At 36.7% G+C, this 20474-nt stretch overlaps 1 protein-coding gene across 1 annotated transcript in view; it reads left to right on the forward strand.

The window, feature by feature from the left end:
- The window catches only part of LOC5569918 (pituitary homeobox homolog Ptx1), a 181910-nt gene that overhangs the window by 80511 nt on the left and 80925 nt on the right, over positions 1-20474 (forward strand). The gene's annotated exons all lie outside the window — the stretch shown is intronic.

A 20474-nucleotide genomic window follows, 5' to 3' on the forward strand; every position in this document is an offset into this window, starting at 1 on the left:
TACGAACCTTGACACTTTTGATCGATCATGTTTGACGTTCACTTTATCGTCAAAAATGGCACAGGGGTTTCAGTTTTAACACTGGGGTTGCTCCTATCTGACATTTAGGAAAAGTCACGGAAAACAAAATATACCGAAAATATACCGCCATAGCGTATGATAGAATCTCAAAAACCGTAAAAAATGTTTTTTGGACTGACGAGGGTAAAGTGTCGTTGATAAATAATAATACTAATAAATTTAAAAATTTAGTAAACATGTGTTTCTGGCCTAAACTTAAACGTTTGATGTAAAAATTTGGACAGGCCTTTAGGGCCCTATTCGCTCAGTAATAATTTCGTAAAACGAATCAAATTTCATTTTGAAATTCACATTTTTTTCAAGCAGCCGTGTTTGGTTTTATAATACCGAGTTGCTTCGATGATCATCAATTATACTTCTGGAGTTCTTCAATGTTTTCTGATCAAATTCATGATAAATTTTTAAAATGATGCCTGCAAAAATTCTTAGGTAGGCTTAAAGAAAAATAAATAGACAACTTATAATAAAGCTTAAAACTTTCGAAATCATCAAAGCCATTTCGTAATATAATTCTATGGAAATTACTAAAATGTGCTAAAAATTCTATCGAAAACTCTTTCCAATGGCTATGTAGCTTTCCTACAGAAATATTTGAATTTGACTCGACCAGGAAATGAACCAAGGACACCTCCAAGAATTTCTTTAAGCATAAATTTCGATGATTTTTTCCAAGTATTTCTCTTGAATTCTTCTGAAGTTTCTAATCGTTGTTTTCATTATATTATTTCCGGCATTCTGGTACTGTCAGATACTTTCAGTAACTAGAGGCAATTACACCAAAGGACACCAACCCTCCTACAATCTGTTCCTAACAACATCTGTTTCTACAGTTATTCCTCTATGGTTTCAAGAGGTTTTTGTAAGAAAATTGAAAGAATAAAATTAATTAAAATATCTATATCAGACTGTATTACTGTAGGGTATTCTAATGTAAATCAAAAACAAATTTTCGAAGATACTAACAATACAATTTTCGAAAAGTTCTTGATAAAATTCATGCAGGAATATCTGACTTTGCTATAAAAGGTACTTAAATCATAAATATTGGCCAGTATTTTCAGCAATAAATACATTGAATGGAACCATCAGGGCACCCGATTGAAGCGAGATGGATAGGAAGAGTGAAACTGTCAACTTCCTATCGCTAACATTTCGTGGAAAAAAAAGGAGCTCTTCTTCCCATCTATCGAGCCTTTCTGACAAACAAGGGCTCGATTGTACGACTGTTTATGTGAGTTCACTTCTGGAAGGAGATTCTTTTTCCCTTGCAGGCTTCGCGTAAGTGTCTCTGCATACGGGTCCGCACTTCGTTTTTGGCCCTTCAAACAGGAGTATGGTATAATACAAATAGTCATACAATCTTGTAATCATAAAGGCCTTGCTACAATAGATTGCAGCTTATATCATCACCATCATTAAAAGCAAAATAAGAAGAACGAGAATGCATAGGGCTGCTATTTTCTATGGGACGCTTTATGACGTTTTCATATAGGGTCGATGTACCAATAGCCGCATAGCTAAGAACAAATATTTGTATAAAATCGAAAAAGAACGCTAGCGTCATTATTTTTACATCATCTGAAAGCTTTTTATCTTGGTTTTGTTGGTAAAATATGAAACCTGCGAAAACTGATATGTTTGCATTTATTATCGCTTGTGCCACTATAGGAATACATGTGCCTATAGTAGCACTATTTCTAATTTCTGTTCCTATAGTAGCACTAGCATCATGGCGTTGGCGGCAAAATACTAATCAAAACCGTATTTTTACAAAGCTTTTATATTTTTCCTTGAAAGTGTGGATCAAAAGCTTTCGTTTGATGTAAAAAAGTACTTTATTCATTACTTATTTCGTATGATAAAAAAAAGTTCTCTCAGTAGTGCTACTATAGGAACAATAGGTTAACTATAGGCGCAAGGGAGCTCAAATTTTAAACAAAACTAATTATTTCGATCATTTTTTGAACAAAATCAAGCTGTGTATCAATGGTACTTCGATAAATAGCTCCTGACCTTCATGTCAAAAAATATTTTGAAAAGATTCATAGCAAAACGGCCGTAAAAAGCCACTAGTGCGACTATAGGGGAAAGTCCACTAAGGGAACACTGACCCTAGTCTATTTTATAGCAATAGTAAGATAGATATTGACGAATTTTACCCAGAATGAGTCGAAACAAAAATATGCGTGTTCTTCGCTTTGAATAACATTTTACGCATATTTTCAGTATGCGCCACCCTTATAGAGTTCGCTAGGGGAGAACAAGAGGAATATCACTGAAAATGTTTGTTTACGACTAAAATTCAATTTCCCCAGAGAAAAATTAGGTCATAATTAATTGATTATTGAATTATTTTCCATTGGCATAATCATTTTGAACTATGATTCTTGCGATACGCGTGATTTTACAACAAACTTAACTACTAACAAAGAACCTGTTATGTTAATATCCTAACAAAAAAGTTTATTATGGTTTTTAGTGTTCTGTGATAGTCTACAGAATAGCTTTTTCGAGAAAAGTGTAAAACACGGTGCGTTCTCAATCCAAACCCCTTTTATGACGGTTCTTCTACTGGTAACTAGTTGCCGAAGTGATCGTTTAGCTTTGGAAATATTTGTCAATAGATAAATCGTTCATTTTGACTCAAGAATAATTTTTGAAAATGGTCTATGTTGAAAATACTAGCGAGGGACACCGACCTTTTCGCAAGACAATAAGAACGACAACTTAGTTCAATTAGCCTATGCTGTAAAGCTGTAATTTATTGTTTTTATAATCTTAATTTTGATACGCATATTTTCCAAGCACGGGTGCAAAACATTAATGAATGTTTGCCCTTTACTGGCATATACCAGATTTGCTAGTATGTCCGAAACATCTAAGTCCGAAAAAGACATGGATTTGCGAAAAGAGATGTGTTCATAGTTAGTACTCGGATTCAGTTTGGCTTTCTATTCCGCAGAATCATAAGGTGTTCTGTAGCTTAGTTGGTTAAAGCGCCGGTCTAGCGTACACGGAGTCGTGAGTTCGAGTCTCACTAGAACGCGTATTTTTTCGCAAATTCATGTCTCAATTTGTCAAACAAACACACTGTGTCTTCTGATTTCAAGTTCCCAAAACTACGGGTGCAAAAATAAAAAAAAACATGCAGAATGACAGACACAAGCATGACAGTGTACAGGGGTTCACAACACATTTCTCACGTAACAACACAAGAAAGTAATTTTTTTCAGAAAAAAAACTGTTGATTTTAGAGAAAAATGTTTCATAGAGAAATTGAAGTGAATTGTTTGGACTATAAAAAAAACTTATACTGAATATGTATTGAATTTGTTATAATGAAAAATTCAAGAATTTAACTTAAGTTTTAAATTACGTAAAAATCCCATTTTAACATATGTGTAAATATTCATCATAGAATCTTGATACGAAACAGATGCTTGAAACAAATTTTTATGACGGAGATCTTTTTGATGAAACAGTTTTTGTAAGAACAACTTTTGGTGGGCTTCAAAATAAAAATAAAATTTGAATTAAATACGTTTTGATGATGAATGTACATATCTCGAATATATTGAAATCGTATTGATAACTTCTCTAGAAGTAGCCATTTTTGAGATATTTCAAGATTAAAGCAAATAATTATTAAGTTAATATTACACGGGTAGAAATCAGAATCCAAAAACAAGATTATGACTCATGATATCATGAGTACAGCGTGTTTTCGTCTTATAAAAATACACCATGATTTGGACTCATGATATCATGAGTCAGATTGCCGTAACGCAACACACGCGTTAGGTTTTTGTAGCTGATTGCTCGGAATCATGATTCAAATGCCAAAAATGCTGAGTCGCGCATCCGTTTATGATCGACAAAATAAAAAAAAGTTAAAAATAGCATACATTGAGATTCGAGCCAAGAGCTTTCCGATTGTGAGCCACGTACTCTACCACTCAACCGCTTCGTCATCTTGAATTAAGAGTGATCGATACGAATGAGATGAAGCAAAGTGCGCCGCTTAGTGTTTTCACACTGGATGTTACGCTTATGAGGAATCATGATTATGACTCCAGGAAGCATGATTTGTGATCCTGATATTATGACCTAACCAATTTATGAATTTCATGATTTGTAAATCATGGTGTGGGGATCAGATTTTTATCCGTGTATTATTAACCTAATAAGTAAATAATAAAACCTATATCGGAAACCTATTGTTTTAAATGGAGAATCGATTAAAATAGTCACCAAAACTTGTTCTTAGAAGAACTTTTTTTTATCAAAAATTTCTCCATCATTAAACTTTGTCCCAAATATTTTTTTCCATCATCGAGATTCTAAGGTGAAAATTTAAAAATTGTGTAATTTAAAATTTAAGTTTAATGTTGAATTTTTCATGATGAAAAGGTTTTTTTTTTCGTAGTCCAAAAGTCAACTATAACTTCTCCATAGAACGTTTTCCTCTAGAATAAACAGTTTTGAAACTGTAATTTTTCAAATATACACAATTAAATTATTTTACGGATTCCTGTGAAATCTCAACAGCTTAACGGTTCGGTAAAATAAATTAACGGAGTACGGTAAATTTTCACAGTAATCCGTAAAAACTCACCGGAATCCGTTAAATTCCGACGAAGTTACAGTGTTTTATTTCACCGAACTGTTCAGCTGTTGAGATTACGGTGAAATTTATCGATTTCCGATAAAATAAGTTTAGTGTGTAAGCATGCAAAAAACTCATAGGCCATTTTCCAAAATTTATTCTTGATTCAAAATGAATGATATATCCATGGAAAACACTTATTCTACCAAGTCGAAAACATGTGTAAAATTTACTACAAATCAAAGATGGTCAAGTTCTGTCACTGACCGATTAGACATGGAATTCGTCTATTATTTCAAACTAGTGGACCTCAGGCTTTGTAATACTCCTCAACATCATCAGTTCGAATAGATACTCTAGAGCTGCGTGCTTCCTTTGCCCGTTTGCCTCTTTGCGAGGGAGCGAAAAATGCTAAGCAGAGAGGCAACGATAAATGAGCGAGGAAGATGGAGCAACAAAACACAACAGAGTAAAATTCCTTAAAAAAAATAGTGGTCTCACAACTCTCTGAGGACTGTCTTGTGCGGGCGGGAACATCGCAACAGAGAGACAGAGAGACAGAGAGTTTTGTCGAGAATGACCGAAAAGAGAAAAGTGCTAATTTCCATTGTATTAAGCTTTGATCTGTGAGATCCTGCAATTTTCCTAGTTTTGCTTTTAATGATGCTGATACAAACCTATGCCAAACAATTCATTCTCAAGATGGCTTAAACTTTTCGTTGCCTACATGCATCGTACCCATTTTTATTTTGGTCCCAATCTGTTTTGATTCGTGTCATAACTAACAGCTCACTGTGATATAGTGAGTGGTAAAAATACAACACATAAACGCTATAAACGTTTTCAACTATTTCGGGTATACCGCTCCATTCCTACAGCATGATAAAAAATATGTAATCTTCTATTTCTAGGCGATAATGGCGCCTGCCACGTCAGAATGCAGACCAATGTGGGGAAGGGGAAAGAATTGATGTTGCATTAAACTGGCGCCCACCACTGCGTCTACGCCAGTTCATGCGGGAAGGTGTGGGGCTGGTATATTTTTGTGGCAGAGAGGCTTGCTGTTTGGTTTGCAGATTGCCTATGTATCAGGCACAGGGATTGAATCCTGAGAAAATTGAGAGAATCTCTCTCGTATTGCTCTCTGTTACTATCATAATATGCTGCATATTATGAGAGACTGTTTATCGTATACTACCACAACTTTGATCAGACTGGAGGGATAGTAGTGCATGATAAAACCCCTCTAATCAAGCTCCAAACCTGTGGGTCACTATTGCTATTGGAAACTCATGGACTGTTTATCGTGCCAGTATAGTAAAACACCTACCCCCAACGCTAAACATGCGAGAAGAAATGATTTTATCATCGCTCACTCTTTGGGGCTCTCGCTCTAGTTATCAGACTTGTTACAACTGGCAATACATTGCCGATCGTGGACTGCAACAGTTGGGATGTTATTCTTTGCTTTGATCATGCTTCAGAATCAAATAAGAGTGAATTCTGCAATGCCTGATCAGGCATAAGAAAAGGCGTGCTTTAATGATGGAAGAATGGAAGCGTAGGCAGACGGTTTTTAATTGTCCGTCTCGGGTTTTAGCAAATGCTATGAACTGTGATAGATCAACTGTGGTATATTAAGCATGGCAGACAGAAGCAAGAGAAAGGCACAACTATAAAGAACGAAGAAAGGTATTTAGGGCCTGGGATTGAATCCATGACCTTCTGCTTATGCAGCAGAAGAGGTAGACATTGGACCACCAACCCCGTAATTAAAGGATATTGAATTTGAAAAATTGGATAATTGGAAACTGGCGTTCGGAAAATGACATTCGGAAAAAAATGCACAATCCCCGAATAAACTCCTTGCTACTTCCATGGCGAGCTCACACATCTATCCGCAAAAGGGACACACGTATCACGATGCTTGGCTGCAGTTTCCCAAGAACCCCAGAGAAACCGGACCGCTCCGGTCGACAGATAATACGTAATTTATGGTTCCCTTGAAGCCCAGATGCGCTCCGGTGGATGTCTTCGGCATGGTGTAAATAAATATTGGGTTGCTCAAAATAAATACACTAAATCATCACCTACTAAAGGCGAATTCAGAATCAGATGAACGGACGGACGGACGGTCGTCGGAGGAAGAAAAGGGCACACGATGAGACGATTCATAAATATTCAGAAAACAGACCCCGACTACGAAACGGGCTCATCGTGTGATGGCAAAAATCAATACCTCCAGCTCGATTCGGTGGAGGCAAACGGAGAAGAATCAAGGATACCAGGATTCCGGGCACGATTAGAAGGATCATCATCGCCCTCTAAGCGTCTCCGTTCATGGTTCCGTTTCTGTTCGGGAAAAATCGATATTTTGACAGAAGACAAGAGGGACGTGGGGTCGATGGAATGTTTAAATTGAGATTTATGAAGATGTTACCCCGGGCTCCAGAGGAAGTGTCAGAAATGGACGGAGGATGAACAGGGAAGGGGTGTGACATTTTGGGAGTAAATTTTGCTTAACGTACAGTTCAATCTCTTCGGAATGGCGACGATGATGGTGGCGATGATGATGATGTGTCCTTTTTGCTCTGCAGGATTTTTGTGGGCGGATTTGGGACTGGGAAGCATCCGGTTACTGGGTGAAAATATTGTATCGTTTCGATTTAGTGATGGTGTAGTGTCTCATGGTGAAAACTTCATGGGAGAGAGCATTTAAAAGGTATGAAATGTTTATGTGCCTCAATGGTGATGTCTGTGAACTCCATTGAATAAAAAAATATTTGAACTCATTTTTCTTGTTCGACAGATAAAACGTCATCTTGAAACAATTTGAGGCAAACCAAAAATAAATGTTTCAAAATTTATCGAAATAAAGTGTTCTTAAAACTTCTTGTTCCATCTTCGATTGAAAAGAGTTAAATCAAGCTCTCTCTGTGGATTATCATTTAAGCTATACCACATAGATTTTAGCAATCAATAAAACTATCCTTCGCCGTAATGACAGATGTCCATCCAATTAATTCCCAATCTGACTTGGACACGACCACGAAAAATGTGCATTTCATCGCTTCAAATTGAACTGCCACATTTCGAATGTAAGGTACGAAAATCTGCTGAAAACAAAAGATTTTAGTGTTCTAAGCTAGTAAACAAAAGCAACCCCTTTCCGCAAAAAGGGATGATTTTCCCGATCATCCCTTTCTTCAGCCCTAGAGTGCAGAGATATGTGACGTTGGTCACCAATTTTAATGGACAGTATGCTATCAAAACAGTACAACCCTTTCCCCTGGTTGCGATGTCCCTGCCTGGAAAAGAATATCCATATGTGCATGCTGCTCAGGTGGTTACAATTTGCGGTTAGTGATGCTGTGAATTTTGACAAAATGTTTTGCCGCATCCTCATCGGATACCACACATGGCTCTGCGTTAGGGTGCGGCCTATATTTAAAGTTCGTCGGCTCTTATGAATTAAAAACACACAACATAGGAAACCTCAGAGTTTGAGCAAAAAATATTAGCATGAGAGGCGAAAGCGACTACAAACAGTAAAGTCTACACAACTTTTTTTCTATATATCAACCAATTTCGAAACTTAAAGCATGAACATTTTGTAGATCATCAATTTTGTCTAATATCAAAACAAATTTTTTGGGAAACGTTTGTTAAATAGGTAAGTCATGAAGACTTTTTTGCTATATTTTTTATGCAAACTGTTTTAAAACAAACAGGTTATCTTGAAGAGCAAATCAAAATATTTGAAATTGGTTGATTGCTCAAGAAATTATGATCAAACAGAGCTGTTTTCAGTAAAATGAGAAACATCCTAAGAAAACTACTTTTTACTTAAACTAATAATTTCTGAACCACCTTTTTGTTCTACACACTTGTTTAAATTTAATTTTGAATATATTGAAAGTATGAACAGTTCTTGAAAAAAAAAACAATGTAATGTAAAATACGTTGCTTGTTTTATTTTGTAACTTGAATATTCTCCTTCAAGTCACATGAGCCACTTCTTAATCTTATTATTTTGGCTCAAATTTTCAGGATTCATTTTTTATATATATAATTCGGGAATTTTCGGAAAATTAGTCTCACCCTACTGTGCGTGCCTAGTTGCCACCTAGAACGGGATGTGCGTGACACTTGACAACGCACCATAGACCATGGTGCAGTCGCAGCGCTTCAGCGAGTATAATTTATGTTCGTTCGTTCGTTCGTCGCCAAAAGGCATAAAACTATCAATAAATTAAATTGATGTGTTAACACCCTTTCTTGCGGTAGTGACAGAATGCTGCATTTTTTTTTTCGTTTGTATTTCTGCAGTGCCCTCACTGTGTTGTGTGACAACATCATTACACGCCACCAAATGACACTCTTTTTCGTGGTTTAAGGGAATAACCCAGGTTTGGGTTTTGCGGTGGGTGCTTTTTTTGCGGGAAGAAAAAAAACTAAATGGAATCAAAGGAACAGTACAAATTGCTTGCTCTATTCACACTTCATTGAAATTTTATTCACCTAATGGTTATTGCCAATGGTTATAGCATGGAAATCTGTCGTTCTCGAGTTCGAGTATGAACTCGGGGATTGTTCACTTTTTTCTTGGCTTGATATGTTTTGATCAGCGCAAGTGTTGGTTTTGTTTTCTATTAAAATGGTCATAAAAATATGCTGTGAGTTTGTTTTAATTCACTTTCCATATGAGGACCATAAGCGCAATAACATAAGCTTGCTTCCTTGCTTCGTATGTCGCCTGTAAGCTTCCGAATATTGTGAGTACTTTTCAGTCAATTTGAAGTGGATTCAAAAAAAAGAAAAGATTCTAGAAGATCATAATTACGAAATGCGGAAAAAATCACGGGTCTTTCTTGGGGATTGAACACGCGACTTGCTATTCGATAAACGGGCGCTTCACATACAGGTTATGAAGATTCTTCATATATCGAAACAGAGTTAACCCTGCGTTTTAAAGTCATAGAATTCAAATCACCTTCTAATTGTGGGATCTCTTGAGATACCCCACAATTAGAAGGTGATTTGAATTCTATGACCTTAAAACGCAGGGTTAACTCTGTTAACAGTTCTTGTTCAAAATTCCAAATGAATGGAACAAAACGAACCAAAATATTGGGTATAGAATACACTGCTAGGCTATCATCGTGTTGTGGGGGTGTTTATTTTTTTTCGATATTTGAGTGGATGCGATACAAAAAAAGTTGTTTTATCCGATGTTAGTTCAAAATGTCATACTTGAAAAATATATCTAAAAATTAAAGATGTTAGGTAGTTATAATCTGCTTCTCCCCCTACGCTTTCACTGGTATGGACCGTATGAAAATTACCTCAAATAGTATCAAAACTCAATTTTATCTATTTTAAGTTTGATTTCGATCTAAAATGTATCGACATTACGACCTATTGAGAAAATCGGAACATCCATAGTGTGTTCTTTCCTCAGCTTTGATGGAATCCGCATCGAGCTAACTTCATTTATTTTCAGATTATTGATTTATTGATTTCGTTTCAAAAAGGCTGAAACTGAGCCGAAGTGTTTAATTATCACTTATTAGTGCAAGATGGTGCAATGTATGAATATATTCAAGCAGTATTATGATACTTGGTAGAGTAAAAATCTTATATTAAGGTCTACATTTGATACGGATTCACCGAAAGGTATCAATTTCTGTAATATTGCAGGAGTTGAGAAGCAAGAGATCATAGTTCTTTAAATGATATTATACTACCAATGGAGGGATTCCAAGAATTTCCTACCAGGTAAGTACTGAAAATTACATGTGAAGCGCCCATATAGCAAATCAAGGTTTGACCTCACCAGTACCTGTGGATTTCTTTTCGCTTATTCTTAGTTAATATTTTGTTTTAGCTTTAAATGAGTTCACGGAATTATTTACAAAAATCGTCGAACGATCATCCTGCAGCAAGCACTATATTTAGAGAGGCAATTATTGAGGTTATATTGTAAGTGTCCGTCAGGCCTGTTGAAATGTGATTATAAACTAATAAATACTAATCGGTTCTTAAAACATTCACCGTAGATTCCAGTGACTTTTATAAGTGAGCAGTGATTTCCATGTATTCAAATGTGTTTTCAGAGGATTTACAAATAATTATTGGAGAGCTTAACCGCTCGCTCCTCTTCACATATCTGTCCCAGGTTCAATGAAATATATAGATGGGGTAAAGATTTGAAAAGAGAAATTAAAACGTCTTAAGCCAAAGGCTGCACAGGCTGAAAAATCACGAACATTAGGCAACGGCCAATATGGAACACCCAGTAGCTTACTTACTTACTTACTTACTTATTTGGCTTTACATCAATTATCTTGATAAAGCCTCGCCAACAATATTTCGCCAATTCCCTCGGTTCATGGCCGCTTCTCTCCATCCTCGACTGTGACCCACGCTCTCCAGGTCCTGGTGTACCTGGTCAATCCACCTAGCTCACTTCGCCCCACGCCTTCTTGTTCCGACCGGATTCGTGACGAACACCATCTTTACAGGGTTGTTGTTCGGCATTCTTGCAACATGCCCTGCCCAACGTATCCTTCCAGCTTTAGCTACCTTCACGATACTGGGTTCGCCGTAGAGTTGAGCGAGCTCGTGGTTCATCCTTCGCCCCCACACGCCGTTCTCCTGCACGCCGCCGAAGATCGTCTTTAGCACTCGGCGTTCGAAAACCCCAAGAGCTTGCAAGTCCTCCTCGAGCATAGTCCACGCCTCATGCCCATAGAGGACTACCGGTCTTATGAGCGTTTTGTACATCGTGCATTTGGTGCGGGGGTGAATCTTTCTTGAACACCCAGTAGCCTAGTGATGAATTTTTCGTTTGACAAAAAGTTTCCACCGACTGGTGCAGGAATCGAACTCACGTTCCGTGGCATTCACAATACGCCTAAATGACTGACGCCGCTATCCGCACGGACACTAAGCACACGAAGGGCAATTATGCAAAAACAGGCAGTATTTTAGATTTTCCATGGTATCAAAAGGGGGTTTCGGAGATTCCCAATAGTCTCTGGAGGTTGTCGGGTAAACAAAAGTGTTTAGTGTTTATTTCAAGAGCAGCGGTTTTTAGATGGTGCTCTACGAAGCCTTTGCAGGTGCTCCACGATAAGTGGTATATGTCAACTTTTTGAGCGAAATAACTGATTCCGCTGAACTTTTGATCGATTAGTAACTGGCGGATGCTGAAACATCGGTATTAAGCTATCAAAGTACGGAGTCGAATATTCTGACTGCAGTCCAAACATTCGTTTTACTCTGTCAGAATTCCTTCAGTGTTGAACAAATATTTGGACTATGTCCATATCCCAGTCCAAAATTCGACACCATATACTACAAACTTTACGAGTCTTATGAAAAATAGGGAATTTTGCACAAGCTTTATTCAAATTATGAATATTTCTGTGAGCGTTAAGCTTGTAGTAAACCCATTTAAACACATTAGTAAGGGCTTGGAAAAGACATACTTTCTTATGGAGACAAGCATAGTAATCCGAATTAAAAGGAAAAATAGGGAAATTTTATGACCAAAGCGATTTTGCCGTTTAGATAAAACGAAATAAAGTTTCATTTAGATGCTGAATTGCCACAGTATAAGCCTGACATAAAAAGCTTACTCAATCAACTAAAACTAACCTATGTCAATCAATATAGAACAAACCTTTCAGTATTAGAATTTAAAACTTTCAATCCAAATTAATGAAAGTTTGACGAATGTAAAACTTAATTTACGATTTTCGTAGGAATCATAGTGTCGATTTACGTGTGCCAAACAGTCTGGATTTCAAACGGTGTTATGATGAAGAACAGGTGCTCCGTGTAACAATCTTATTGCAAAAAGTGCTCAACAAATCAAAAAGTTTAAAAACCCCTGGTCTAGAGGCTTCTAATGGTTCCCTAGGGTATCTCTAAAGGTTTTCAGGAAATTTTATAGGTTCCAAGAAAATTTCAGATACACATTTAGAAAAAATCATTGAAAAAAAAATTTACGTCACATGTAATATTAGTTTTTTTTCTTAGATTTCTTTTCTTAGAGATACAGTCGAAGCTTGGTATAACGACATCTCAAGGGACCGTCGTTATAGAGAAATTTCGTTATTGAGAATAATGATAACATTTAGTTGGTTTTCAAGGGAAACCTAGAACATAAGAATGAAATGAATCAGACATGAATTACAAACTAAACTGTTATTTTTTCTTTGACCTTCTGAACAATTTTGCAAAAACTTTCATTCATTGTTTCTACGTAAGTAACGTCACTTTCGTATCAATCTCCGAAAATATGCCAACGATCGATAGAACTGTTGTTTACGCTGAGCAATATAGTTAGCAGATCGAGGCGACAAATTTTTGCCTGTCTAGTGTTAGTAGTGACCAACACTACAACATCTAGCCGTTCAAAACCAGGACGTAAGGCAACGATTTGTTGTTTCCATTCTTGAGTTTAACGGATATGCATTTTATTTCGAAATTACCAAAAAATAACCTTTGAATAGTTCGACATTAAGCTTGTTGACTTTTTAAATAGAGGCTACATGAATCGCATCACTTACCAAGGTGAATCCTGATCATGTAGTTTTTGAACCCTCCCACTAACAACACTCCTTCCTGTGAAAACCATGGAGATGCAGAGGTGATCTCGGTCTCTAGTAGCAATGGACGTCACACTAACATTCCTTCGCTTCCCCGATGACCGTAAGTACGTGGCCGGTGCCGTTATTAACATTACTAAATTTGGAGTCCTCAAAATTGTACATTGATGATATATGCTACTCCCAAGCTACTTCTGTTGGTTCCCTGTGCAATTTTGATTAGTCCGATCAATTACGTAATAGCAACTACGAATTGTACGGTCATCAATGCTTATGCTTATGCTAGAAATCCCTGGGTACCTCTATAAACTTCTTGGAAATCTGGAGTTCTAAAAAACATTTAGAGAACCACTCCTATATTTTTGGAAGCCTCTAACAACATTTTTTATTAGTTTTTGCGAATAGATTCGGAACCGTTGAAATCCGTCTGGTATACTATTGCAGATAAATCTCTTATAAAGGCATATTGTTGCATATTCAAATGATATAGTTTTATGAATCGATTCGATTTATCAACCCGTAAGATAATTATGGTATACCATGTAGAATGATTTCCCAAAGATTCACCAATTATTGGAGTTTTTCAATAATATAGCCATCCAAAAGTTCTAACCACATATCCACTAAAACATCATAAATAACTTTTGAAGTTTTACAAGAAGTTATCCAGGAGGTTGCTAAAGATCCCGTCAGCCTTATTTTGAGTTGATTGCTGATAATTCGAATGAAAATTTCACAAGAAACTCGAAAATTACCTACCCGGCAAACCACGCAAATGCATTCATTCGGTATCTCGATATTCAGTTAGAGAACTATAGTAGAAGCTGAAGTTTTTAGTTGTATAACTTGATACCTCCCTAACTCGATGGTCCCTTCAAAATCGAGTTATGGAGAGTTGATTGTAGTTTATCAATGGTTTTGAATGATATCCTTCAAAAATTTCGCTAGATATCCGCCGAAGATTTTGTCTACAAGACACCTATAATCTCTAAACACCAAACTTTTTTTTCCAAAAAAAAAAATCGGCCAATGGTCTTGCAATGGGTCTGTTCATAATAGTCCACTAAGAATTACTCAGTTGCTCGCAATCGGTTGGGAAAAAAATCCGTTAAAATCGGGGGTGGGACGTTTCGCATGAAGACGTTTGGCATAATGAGAATTATATGCCTTCTTTGAAATGCTACCTGTTCTTGTATTATACAGCTTTATGCGAAACGTCTATTATGCCAAATGTCCTTATGCCAAACGTCCTTATGTGAAATGTCTTTATGCGAAATGGTTCACCCCGTTAAAATCGTTGGGAACACTCTCGGAGAATCACGTCAAATCTTGTTAGGGAGCCGTCAAAAGTTTAGCACAGGGAGGAAAATATTAAGTAATAATTTTAAGGAAAGTATTAATAACCACCCAGGTGCTTGATGACCTACATTTCGAGAAAGTAGGCCGTTTCACATATTTTTTGGACGTTTGGCATAACAATAACAATACTACAGTCGACTCTCCAAATCTCGATGTTCTATCTCTCGATATCTATCCCTATGTCGATGAGTTCTTCGGTCCCTTCAGTCTGCATACATTTTCTCTCTCCATATCTCGATACCCAAGTAACAATGAAAGCTTAACAGCAAGAGTATTTGCTGAACAATGGCTGATTAATGGTGTACAAGACTGAACACCGTGACAGCTGAACAATAATTTGAAGAAAAGCTTAATAAACACTCTTATTCAGCAGTATACTCAAAGCTGAAGATCAAGTTGAACAAGCTATTTTCCATCTACAATTTTAATTTTTGTTCAGCCATCCTGAATGATATTGATTAAAGGTTATTTAAAGCTTTAATCAAATCAACAGCCATTGTAGAAAGTGTCCAGCTGTAGGTTGACAAACCAACGTTTGAGTAATACACTAAATTAATGATTTAAAAACTGTTTCATCGAACTCACCGAACAATAAATTTTCACATCCCGAAGCGGACATGTCCTAAACGCACACGGGCTTAGCGTTAGTCGAAAAAAGAAAAACACCTGAATTCGGCATTCTTGAGCTTGAGCAACAACAAGATAGAACAACACACTCGCTCATGAAGATTTCTTCGTCACATTTGTAATTAATTGTACGGAATCGTAATCATTGCCAACTTTCGTTGACAACAATTAAACAGCAGTAATTGAAGATTATCGAGAATTCCATTTTAAAACAAAAATCACAACACACAAAACACTAACTTTAGTGTTTTTGCATAGCACTGATATCCCTTCTCCAGCCTCAATGCAACCTTTAACATAGCCCTTATTCAGCCAAGTCAATAAGTTATTCCCTTTCTTTTAATAATGCTCACACAGTCTCATGTGGAGCAGATGTCAAGGTAAGTGATTATAAATCAGTGGATCCCAGTTCAATTCTCAATTGTTAATATTTACTAATCTTTAAATTCCAGCACACATCTCCCCTATGTATTTGAAATTGTAAGTTGCGTTATTAAAATCCTAAACTATGAACAAGTAAATATTATAACATTTTTTGGTTTATTGTTGAATAATGGATGAATAAGCGATTGTTAAGCTTCCGAAGGCTGCCAACTGTTCTAAAAATAGAATTATCGTTATTGAAAGGGGTTGAATAAGCGCTTGATGAACCTTTATTCAGCCTTCCATAAAGCTTCAATTAAGCTTAAGGCTGAATAAAATCGCCAGAATTAGATGTTTAACAGCTGAACAACAGTGTATACAGGCTATGAACAGCTTTTGTTCAAACAAAGGCTGAATTGGATTAGTTATAAAAGCGTTTGAGCAGCTTCAAATTGTTACCTGGGATATCCTCCTTATCTCGATATCTCCTTATCTCTATGTGCTTCTGTTGATTTTTTGTTGCAAATTTTCTCTCCGTATGTCGATATGACCATAATCAAAGGTGACTAGACTAGATTTTAGTGATTCATTTAGTGAGATGACTTCTGCTTGTTTATCATTTTCCTGGTAACGGACTGATTATCAATCTAGTTTTTATAAGAAACTAGTGGTCCCGGCAAACTTTGTCTTGCCATCAAGTAGGCTGGTGAAAAACGCTATGGTTTGTCCCATACAAAATGACAGTTCCATTCACTCTCTTTTTGTTACTTGCCCGGTGAATAACCTTGGATTTTTATGCACACAAACACGTTGGAACCCGTGACAAACAAAACGGAGAAAGAATCATTTAGATCCGCTGACCCGTTCGTAAGTCATTGCGTGACATACAAACACCATTCCATTTTTATTTATATATAGGTAGATAGATGTGTTCTTTGTCTCGATCTCTCTGTATCTCGATGGTCCCTTCGATATCGAGATGTGGAGAGGCGACTGTATCTTTAAAATTCTACCTCCCTTTGCATTGTACCAAACTTTTAGTGTGGAACGGTTTTATGTGAAATAGGCCACACTCTTCTAGGATACATTTAGGGTGCTGTGTGCTCTCAGGTACGTCTTAAATTCGGCAGATATGTTTTCAAGATCATGCCAGAATTTTTGCTTAAGATCCACCAAGGGATTTGCAAGAAGTTTGATAAAATTTCCACTATAATTTTTAAAGTGAACATTTCCCCATAAGTCTATCATCATCTGGCCTTCAATTGGTCAGGAATTTATCATAGATCTTCTCATAAATCAATCAAGATTCTTACCAAAAATCTTGCCAAAGCTCTCGCCAAGAAACTGATTACAACATCAACTTGAGTTGGCCAAGGTTTCCGTTGAAAGCCTACAACAACGTTACGGAAATTCTACGGGAAAAGGTTTCATCTCTGTATCTGATTCTAGCGATTCTTTCTATGAACGAATATAGTTCAAGTGTGATAGATTAAGGGCTGATTTCTTCACTGTCGCTTAAGCCGTAAACAACGATTATCCATACGATAAAACCAGGTTTAAGGCCTAAGCGGTGGTGAAGAAACCGCTTATAGGAGTAGAAGATAGAAGCAAGTGAAAAATAAAACTAAAGAGTAGAAAGAAAGGGACGGGCCTGCGATTGAATCCATGATCTTCTGTATACGAAGAAAAAGCGGTAGCCATTAGACTACCAACCCTGTTCCTACAGAGTTATTTTATGTCGGTATTGGGTTTATTATGGTTTTGGTTTCCTTTTTTAAGTCAGTAATTAAGCCATGTCAAAACCTCGAGTGAGGATTTAATACCGTGGTGAATTAAAATCCGGACGGTACCAATATCCGGACACTATGATAATAGTCGTTAATTTAAGGCAAAATTAATATGTTAACATTTTCAATTTATATTTTAATTTTTGCTTTGAACAACGCTGATCGTTTGAAATTTAGTTATCATCTAGTTACCATTTCAAATCTTTTAAAAATAACAAAACAGAAAAGTTGCTCCAGTTGAACGTCATTCCTACGCGGTGCAAGTGATTTTGTTGATAGTGTCGACGAACGCACTCACAATGTTTCGTTGTGAAATTATGCTGATAATGTAGTGATTTGAACATAATTGTGCACTAAGTGATAGTTCAATAGTTAAGCGACACAGCATTACAAAAATATGGACTGAATACGCGTTTGAAACAGTGAAAACGTCTTGAGAAAGAGGCTGTCCGGAATTGGAGCCAAGTTTTATGAGCTCGGACATCAAAATCAAATAAGGTGTAAAAACATAATTTACATGTAAAACCGGAAGAAAACTTTCAAGACAATCAATACAAGTGAGATTAATGATAAAAAAAACAGTCTGAGCGTTGTTTTATGCGAACAATTTAACTAGCAAGTGATTGGTGCAGTTCAACGCACAGTCGTCTCAGATCAGGTAATCCAACCACACATTTTCTCATATTTTAATGTGTTGAAATTATTAAAAAATGTACGCATTGCTCCAGTTTGTAAGAGCGTAATGCATTCAGATGATTCAAAAAGTTTTACATTTAGTGGTTTATTAATAATATGTTAATAAATAGCTGTCCGGATTTCGATTCAAAAGTGTCCGGATTAACAGACATGGTTTGTGCTGGTGTCCGGATTTAAGGACAAGACATGCTCCATTGTTTCAATTATTTTCATGGTAAATTCTTTAATTTTATCGGAAAATTGATCATATTTGCTTAGATAAAACATGAAAGTATTCGATTGCATAAAAATATTTGATCACTTTTGAAGAAAACCTATCGAAAACGGATTTTGAACATTCATGGCAGCTTAAGTGTCCGGGTATTGATGCAGCACGGTATAGCTTTCCATCACTCACATTTCACATTGATGTGATTTTTTAGGAGTCTGATGTTTGTTGGTTTCTGATTATAGGGTCATTGGCATTGCATTTAGTTACAAAGTTAAATTTAGTGGAGTTTTCAGAGTTACAAATCTTGCTTTTACTGCCTCCAACGCGGAAACTTTCATTTTTCTCTTCCTAAAAATTGATTTGAACCTAAAATATGATACCTGCTGATAAGGGTAATTTTGAAACTCATATATTTCACAGCTTCTGGAAAAAGCGGCATGTATACATACCAATTCTCCCATAACAAGAATCAGAAATTGTATCGTTCCCTAACAAATGTGAAACGAACACCCAAACGCCTATTTAAAATTATGTAAATTTACGCTACTACAAATTATCTGCCACACTGCACCAGTTGGAATCCCGCTCCATCCCCTTTTCCCTTCGGATCATCAGTGCAGAGAATAGGCACGCGGAAAAACACGCATGACACTGTTTTTTTTACGATGTCGAATGAGACTGCTTTCCTCCGCTACCATCACCTCATGAATCGAGCGAGAGAAAAATGCTAAAGACTGTCATTTAACACTTGTCAGGAATGCTCGTTCACACAGTTTTAGGGAAATTTTTCCTTCGCCTGGTTCGAACTGCCGCGGCCGGCCAAACGGCCGCCTTGCAACATGATCATGACGATGTTTCGGTTTTTTTTTGTCTTGATTTTTTTTTTGCCTTCTGACGTCACCATCGAAGCTATACGACAATGGCTTAGGCTTGACCATAGGTTCCCAAACTATGGGTTACAATCCCATGAAGATTCTTTGAAATTGCACAAAGAGTTAGTCAAGTTTGAAACGAGAAGGCAAAAGTATTCGCATCAAAACAATATCTGAACAATTTTCAAAAAGTTGCGAACATTTTAATTGAATGATATGTTTTTCAAGAATCCTAAGTAGTTGACACTACACCAAATAATAATTGAAGATGAGCTTTATACGTTTTAGTTGTTATAAATATTCTCAAAAAGTTTCCAATGATCAATGATTAACCCAAATTTTCTTAAAGAGCTAACAACAATTTAAAAATAGGTGGTTGATAGAAATATTCAAATTAAATTCTAAGTTTAATCTATAGATAGAAGCTTTTAACAAAATTACAAAAAGTATGCAACAATAAGTATCTAACACTTGATTCGAAAGATGTAATGCTAATTGAAAAACAAAAAAAAAATGCTTATGGTAGATTTTATGAAAAATTTTAATATCTTAGTTGGTAAATCGCACATTCGGAAAGTTTGTAAACCCCTGAACTAGACACTAAACTAATGTATACGTCCGACGAACCAAGAACCGTTGCGTGCTTTCTTCCGGCTATGATTCGAAGTGACAATTTTATAGTGTAGCTAGTAGCTAGCTTGCCATCAGGGCAAGCAATGAGCGATGCAGTGATGTGAATGTCACCCGGCTAGTTAGCAGCAGAGGAACCATACGACAACGACACTAGACGACAAAAACCCTCTTGGAAGATTTATTGGTTCTTTGCTGCGGAATGGCACTTTTTCCCTTGCAGCTTCTCTGTAGCGAGTGTGTGTCGTGCGTGTAGCCGCATGCGGCTGTGTGGTGTTGTGCATTCATCTGAGTCGACAGCGACGTCCTAGGTGGCGCGTTGGATCTGGATTTTGTCTTCGAAGAAGTTCGGCAGAGGCGGTTGTAGGCGTGTAGTAGCTTGACTGATTCAATCATACATACAAATTTGAAGTGGAATGATGTACCAAGTAGGAAAAGTTAGCGGGGCTTCCTCAACCGAGTACGCCTCTGGGTCAAAGAATAAGAATCGAACGATTGAACAAGCATTTTGCCTATTCCCTATACACCCATGCCCTTGGAAAGGTTTGACTTTTACTCGCACTTCGATGCAACAAAACACCGTGTAAGTGCGTGTCACCAATTATCGGTAGGTTGTAACCTTAA

Source organism: Aedes aegypti, chromosome 1 (genome assembly GCF_002204515.2).
Source record: "Aedes aegypti strain LVP_AGWG chromosome 1, AaegL5.0 Primary Assembly, whole genome shotgun sequence".
Lineage (NCBI taxonomy): Eukaryota > Metazoa > Arthropoda > Insecta > Diptera > Culicidae > Aedes > Aedes aegypti.